Source organism: Panulirus ornatus, chromosome 47 (assembly GCF_036320965.1).
Source record: "Panulirus ornatus isolate Po-2019 chromosome 47, ASM3632096v1, whole genome shotgun sequence".
Lineage (NCBI taxonomy): Eukaryota > Metazoa > Arthropoda > Malacostraca > Decapoda > Palinuridae > Panulirus > Panulirus ornatus.
The window spans coordinates 19,232,440-19,239,939 of record NC_092270.1 but is presented as its reverse complement, the minus strand read 5'-3'; the positions used below and the strand labels follow the sequence as shown (position 1 = coordinate 19,239,939).

The 7,500-nt window shown below is 57.8% G+C and overlaps 1 protein-coding gene across 7 annotated transcripts in view; it reads left to right on the top strand.

Annotated features, from left to right (window-relative positions):
- The window catches only part of rhea (Talin_middle and talin-RS domain-containing protein rhea), a 639,718-nt gene that overhangs the window by 128,798 nt on the left and 503,420 nt on the right, over positions 1 to 7,500 (top strand). For 3 of the 7 annotated variants that reach the window (XM_071689877.1, XM_071689878.1, XM_071689882.1), the window contains exon 1: positions 2,911 to 3,233. The exons of 3 other annotated variants lie outside the window; for them this stretch is intronic. The gene's annotated coding sequence lies outside the window, so the exon portion shown is untranslated. Of the gene's footprint in view, positions 1 to 2,910; positions 3,234 to 7,500 lie in introns of those variants that run through there. One more of the 7 variants, XM_071689884.1, reaches the window with a different exon arrangement.

Genomic DNA, 7,500 nt, shown 5'->3' with positions numbered 1-7,500 from the left:
GGGGGGGTAGCACCGGACCGTGGCCCGTCTCACACTCATGTTTACACCCCACCCCGGCCCACCCCACCCCACCCCCGCCCCACCCCGCCCCACCTCTCCAGTCTTACGTCAGTGGATGGGGAGGGGCGTGGGGGCACTTGGACACTTGGGGGCTCGAAAAGGGATTGCCACTGGGGGAGGGAGGGGGGTTAGCAGCCCCCGGTGTGGGTCAGGTGCCGTGGGGCAGCAGCCCCAGGTGTGGGTCAGGTGCCGTGGGGCAGCAGCCCCCGGTGTGGGTCAGGTGCTGTGGGGCAGCAGCCCCCAGGTGTGGGTCAGGTGCCGTGGGGCAGCAGCCCCCAGGTGTGGGTCAGGTGCCGTGGGGCAGCAGCCCCAGGTGTGGGTCAGGTGCCGTGGGGCAGCAGCCCCAGGTGTGGGTCAGGTGCCGCGGGGCAGCAGCCCCCAGGTGTGGGTCAGGTGCCGTGGGGCAGCAGCAGCCCCCAGGTGTGGGTCAGGTGCCGTGGGGCAGCAGCCCCAGGTGTGGGTCAGGTGCCGTGGGGCAGCAGCCCCAGGTGTGGGTCAGGTACCGTGGGGCAGCAGCCCCCAGGTGTGGGTCAGGTGCCGTGGGGCAGCAGCCCCCAGGTGTGGGTCAGGTGCCGTGGGGCAGCAGCCCCCAGGTGTGGGTCAGGTACCGTGGGGCAGCAGCCCCCAGGTGTGGGTCAGGTGCCGTGGGGCAGCAGCCCCCAGGTGTGGGTCAGGTGCCGTGGGGCAGCAGCCCCCAGGTGTGGGTCAGGTGCCGTGGGGCAGCAGCCCCCAGGTGTGGGTCAGGTGCCGTGGGGCAGCAGCCCCAGGTGTGGGTCAGGTGCCGTGGGGCAGCAGCCCCCAGGTGTGGGTCAGGTGCCGTGGGGCAGCAGCCCCCAGGTGTGGGTCAGGTGCCGTGGGGCAGCAGCCCCCAGGTGTGGGTCAGGTGCCGTGGGGCAGCAGCCCCAGGTGTGGGTCAGGTGCCGTGGGGCAGCAGCCCCCAGGTGTGGGTCAGGTGCCGTGGGGCAGCAGCCCCCAGGTGTGGGTCAGGTGCCGTGGGGCAGCAGCCCCAGGTGTGGGTCAGGTGCCGTGGGGCAGCAGCCCCCAGGTGTGGGTCAGGTGCCGTGGGGCAGCAGCGCCAGGTGTGGGTCAGGTGCCGTGGGGCAGCAGCCCCAGGTGTGGGTCAGGTGCCGTGGGGCAGCAGCCCCAGGTGTGGGTCAGGTGCCGTGGGGCAGCAGCAGCCCCCAGGTGTGGGTCAGGTGCCGTGGGGCAGCAGCAGCCCCAGGTGTGGGTCAGGTACCGTGGGGCAGCAGCCCCAGGTGTGGGTCAGGTACCGTGGGGCAGCAGCCCCCAGGTGTGGGTCAGGTGCCGTGGGGCAGCAGCAGCCCCAGGTGTGGGTCAGGTGTACATGTGTGTGTGTGTACATGTGTGTGTGTACATGTGTGTGTGTGTGTGTGTGTGTGTGTGTGGAGCAGGCAGGTGGAGCGCGTACGGCAGCAGGCTGAGCTCAGCACAACGGGAGGTGAAAGTGGAGAGAGAGAGAGAGAGAGAGAGAGAGAGAGAGAGAGAGAGAGAGAGAGAGAGAGAGAGAGAGAGAGAGAGAGAGAGAGGACAAGGCACTTGTTGAGCGAGTGAGACAGCGAGCGACCCTCTCCCACCCGTCTACCCTACACCCGTCCCGTGGTAGAGACGGGGTTGTGCCACTTGTGGTTGAGGATGCCAGTCCCACCACACACCACACACCACCACCACCACACACCACACACCACCACTACACACCACCATCACATACCACCACTACACACCACCACCACACACCACCACACACACCGCACACCACCACCACACACCACCATCATATACCAACACCACACACCACCACACACATCACCACTACCACACACCACCACCACACACCACCACACACATCACCAACACCACACACCACCACACACATCACCACTACCACACACCACTACCACACACCACCACCATCACCACACACCACCATCACACCACCACCACACACCACCACCACACTCCACCACAACACTGCCACACACCGCACACCACCACCACACACAACCACACACCACACCAGAGAGAGAGAGAGACCTGGTAGTGGTCGAGGATTGTGGTCGAGGCGCTGGTCTGGTCTGGTCTGGCTGCGCCACCCCCCCCCCCCCCCCCCCCACCATCCCGCATGAGGCAGTCCCATGGAAATCGCTATGGTTACCACAGGTCAAAAACTATATAGAGTCCCCCCACACCCCACATTTAACAACCCCCGGGGTGTGGGGGAAGGGCGTCCCCGAGAGTGTGGGAGTGGGAGGCTGTGGGGTGGTTGGTGGCTTGTCACCTGCTCCTCTCCTCCCCTGGCTCTCGTGTTCGAACCCCGGGTTGGGCCTGCGTGGCGGCCCCTCCCTGCACGCACACACACACACACACACACACACACACACACACACACACACAAGTCTTGGGTGTTGGTGTTCGAGTGGCGAGGTGGGCCTGGAGCACACAGGCAGGGCCAGTTCCTTCAGTTGACTTTAATGGGGTCGGGGGAAGGGAGGGGTGCCAAGAGGGAGGGAAGGGAGGGAGGGAGGGAGGGGACACCCCGCATCTTCCCGTTTTCTATGCGTGGGTGGGTCGCTCAGTTGGCGAACGCCGCCATCATCCCCCCCTCCATCTTCTACAGATGCCAAATGTTTACATGGAGAACCCCAGTGTGTGTGGGGCTGGGGTTTGTGCCCCCCCATGATTGGGTGGGGCACCATGTGGCCATGGGGCCTCATGATCCTCGTTATGAGGTATGAGACCAGCTACGGGCCTCATGACGGCGAGTATGAGGAGGGAAATGAGGAGGGAGGGAGGCAGGAGCAGGTGGCAGCAGTTGGTGGGAAGAGAGAGGGAGGCCCGAGCGCCCCACGCCCCTCCCCAGTGCTTGGTTGGGCTTGGTTGTGTGAGGGAGAAGGGAGGAGCACCACCACCAGCAGGAGTAGTGAGCTTAAGCTGATGGCCGCCCTTGTGTACAGTGTAACCCCGCCAGGATATATACCACAGCTGTGTTAGCGCGCCTCTCTACCACACCTCACACCCCCGCGTCGCCCCTGGTGTGTGGTGGACGCAAAGGATATTATTCTCAGACGCAGACGCACTTCGCCACCGGCGCACTTGTCGTCCACCCGCAGCAGCAACAACGCTGTGGCATACCAGACTCAGGCCAGAGTTGCAAGGTAGGCACACACACACACACACACACACACACACACACACATACACACCGTGTGTTGTGGTACACATGCAGTGTGGGGCCCCTTCTGTCGAAGGGAAGGTCTGAGCCACACTCACTCCCTCTCACTCACTCTCTCCCTAGACTGATGTGTCTCCTTCAGGAGCTGATGGGGAGCCATGTTTGTGGTAGAGAAAATGGGAGCCGTGTTTGTGGTTGAGAACTGATAGGGAGCCGTGTTTGTGGTACAGAAAATGGGAGCCGTGTATGTGGTTGAGAACTGATGGGGAGCCGTGTTTGTGGTAGAGAACTGATGGGGAGCCATGTTTGTGGTACAGAAAATGGGAGCCGTGTTTGTGGTAGAGAACTGATAGGGAGTCGTGTTTGTGGTACAGAAAATGGGAGCCGTGTTTGTGGTTGAGAACTGATAGGGAGCCGTGTTTGTGGTACAGAAAATGGGAGCCGTGTTTGTGGTAGAGAACTGATGGGGAGCCGTGTTTGTGGTAGAGAGAATGGGAGCCATGTTTGTGGTAGAGAACTGATGGGGAGCCATGTTTGTGGTACAGAAAATGGGAGCCATGTTTGTGGTAGAGAACTGATGGGGAGCCGTGTTTGTGGTACAGAAAATGGGAGCCGTGTTTGTGGTAGAGAACTGATGGGGAGCCGTGTTTGTGGTACAGAAAATGGGAGCCGTGTATGTGGTTGAGAACTGATGGGGAGCCGTGTTTGTGGTAGAGAACTGATGGGGAGCCATGTTTGTGGTACAGAAAATGGGAGCCATGTTTGTGGTAGAGAACTGATGGGGAGCCGTGTTTGTGGTAGAGAGAATGGGAGCCATGTTTGTGGTAGAGAACTGATGGGAGCCATGTTTGTGGTACAGAAAATGGGAGCCGTGTTTGTGGTAGAGAACTGATAGGGAGTCGTGTTTGTGGTACAGAAAATGGGAGCCGTGTTTGTGGTTGAGAACTGATAGGGAGCCGTGTTTGTGGTAGAGAGAATGGGAGCCATGTTTGTGGTAGAGAACTGATGGGGAGCCATGTTTGTGGTAGAGAAAATGGGAGCCGTGTTTGTGGTAGAGAACTGATGGGGAGCCATGTTTGTGGTAGAGGAATTGGGAGCTACGTATGTGGTAAAAAAATGATGGGGATCCGTGTTTGTGGTAGAGAAAATGGGAGCCGTGTTTGTGGTTGAGAACTGATGGGGATCCGTGTTTGTGGTAGAGGAAATGGGAGCCGTGTTTGTGGTTGAGAACTGATGGGGAGCCATGTTTGTGGTAGAGAAAATGGGAGCCATGTTTGTGGTTGAGAACTGATGGGGATCCGTGTTTGTGGTAGAGAAAATGGGAGCCGTGTTTGTGGTTGAGAACTGATGGGGATCCGTGTTTGTGGTAGAGGAAATGGGAGCTGTGTTTGTGGTTGAGAACTGATGGGGAGCCATGTTTGTGGTAGAGAAAATGGGAGCCATGTTTGTGGTTGAGAACTGATGGGGATCCGTGTTTGTGGTAGAGAAAATGGGAGCCGTGTTTGTGGTAGAGAAACGATGGGGAGCCATGTTTGTGGTAGAGAAAATGGGAGCCATGTTTGTGGTTGAGAACTGATGGGGAGCCATGTTTGTGGTAGAGAAAATGGGAGCCATGTTTGTGGTTGAGAACTGATGGGGATCCGTGTTTGTGGTAGAGAAAATGGGAGCCGTGTTTGTGGTAGAGAAATGATGGGGAGCCATGTTTGTGGTAGAGGAAATGGGAGCCACGTTTGTGGTAGAGAAATGATGGGGAGCCATGTTTGTGGTAGAGAAAATGGGAGCCGTGTTTGTGGTAGAGAACTGATGGGGAGCCATGTTTGTGGTAGAGAAAATGGGAGCTGTGTTTGTGGTTGAGAACTGATGGGGAGCCATGTTTGTGGTAGAGAAAATGGGAGCCATGTTTGTGGTTGAGAACTGATGGGGAGCCGTGTTTGTGATAGGTAAGGGATGGAGAGCCGTGTTTGTGATGGGAAAGTGATGGGGAGCCATGTTTGTGGTAGGTAAGTGATGGGGAGCCATATTTGTGATACGTTAGTGATGGGGAGCCATGTTTGTGTTAGCGTCGTCCTTAGTGGTAGCGGGAGATGGTAGTGAGAGTGGTAGATGGTCAGTGGTAGTGATGGTGGTAGATGGTCAGTGGTAGTGACAGTGGTAGATGGTTAGTGGTAGTGAGAGTGGTAGGTGGTCAATGGTAATGAGAGATGTTAGTGATGGTGGTAGATGGTCAGTGGTAGTGAGAGTGGTAGATGGTCAGTGGTAGTGACGGTGGTAGATGGTCAGTGGTAGTGACAGTGGTAGATGGTCAGTGGTAGTGATGGTGGTAGATGGTTAGTGGTAGTGAGAGTGGTAGATGGTCAGTGGTAGTGAGAGTGGTAGATGGTCAGTGGTAGTGAGAGATGTTAGTGATGGTGGTAGATGGTCAGTGGTAGTGAGAGTGGTAGATGGTCAGTGGTAGTGAGAGTGGTAGATGGTTAGTGGTAGTGAGAGATGTTAGTGATGGTGGTAGATGGTTAGTGGTAGTGAGAGTGGTAGATGGTCAGTGGTGGTGAGAGTGGTAGATGGTTAGTGGTAGTGAGAGATGTTAGTGATGGTGGTAGATGGTTAGTGGTAGTGAGAGTGGTAGATGGTCAGTGGTGGTGAGAGTGGTAGATGGTCATTGGTAGTGAGAGTGGTAGATGGTCAGTGGTAGTGAGAGTGGTGGATGGTCAGTGGTAGTGATGGTGGTAGATGGTTAGTGGTGGTGAGAGTGGTAGTGAGAGTGGTAGTGAGAGTGGTAGATGGTCAGTGGTAGTGATGGTGGTAGATGGTTCGTGGTGGTGAGAGTGGTAGTGAGAGTGGTAGATGGTCAGTGGTAGTGATGGTGGTAGATGGTTAGTAGTGGTGAGAGTGGTAGTGAGAGTGGTAGATGGTCAGTGGTAGTGATGGTGGTAGATGGTCAGTGGTAGTGAGAGTGGTAGATGGTTAGTGGTGGTGAGAGTGGTAGATGGTTAGTGGTAGTGAGAGTGGTAGATGGTCAGTGGTAGGGGTGGTGGTGTACAGCCAGCTGGTGGTGGCACGTGTTGTTACATACATACTCGTGGTGGCGCTACATGATAACCGAGGGAGGTGGCGCTCGCCAAACTTAGCCCTTTAAGTCAGCCAGGTGTGTGACGCCTGTTGAAGCGCCCGCCCCACACCCAATTAGGGCGTGCGTGGAGGACGTGTGGGCGTGAAAGGTGGGCGGCACTGGGTAGCGTGCGTGCCTACCCACCCATATTTGGCAGTGGCCCAGCCCCGCTGCCAGCCCCAGCCCGGCCAGACGCCCTCCCGCGCCCTTGTGCCCCCCCCCCCCCCTTTACAAACACCCGACCTGCCCTCTTAACCACACACACACACACACACACACACACACACACACACACACACACACACACACACACACACACACCTGCCTACACATAGCTCCCTCGCCCTTCCTCGGCCTCCTCCAACACCCACACCCCACCAGAGGCCAGCCATCTCCCTCCTCCTGGCCCTGGGCCACACTCTCCTCCAACACTCAGACCTCACCATGATCCTCCTGGGCCACAGTCTTCTCCAACACTCAGACCTCACCATGATCCTCCTGGCCCTGGGCCACACAGTCTCCTCCAACACTCAGACCTCACCATGATCCTCCTGGCCCTGGGCCACAATCTCCTCCAACACTCAGACCTCACCATGATCCTCCTGGGCCACACAGTCTTCTCCAACACTCAGACCTCACCATGATCCTCCTGGGCCACAGTCTTCTCCAACACTCAGACCTCACCATGATCCTCCTGGGCCACAATCTCCTCCAACACTCAGACCTCACCATGATCCTCCTGGCCCTGGGCCACAATCTCCTCCAACACTCAGACCTCACCACCACTTGTGGACCTGGGCCACGGTCTCCACCGACGCTCGGTGGGATGTGTTGTGGAATGGGTTTAGGTGGTTGTTATGGCTCGAGGGATGGGTCGGGTTGTTATGGTCCGTTGTATGGGTAGGGGTGGTTGCTATGGTCCGTGGGGTGGTTGTTATGGTTCGTAGGATGGTTGTTATGGTCCGTGGGATGGTTGATATTGTCCCTGGGATGGGGTGCGTTGGTTGTTACGGGCTGTGGGATGGGTGGCTCTTATGGTCCGTTGGATGGGGTTGGAATGGGTTGTTATGGTCCGTGGGATGGTTGTTATGGTCCCTGGGATGGGATGGGTGGCTCTTATGGTCCGTTGGATGGGGTTGGAATG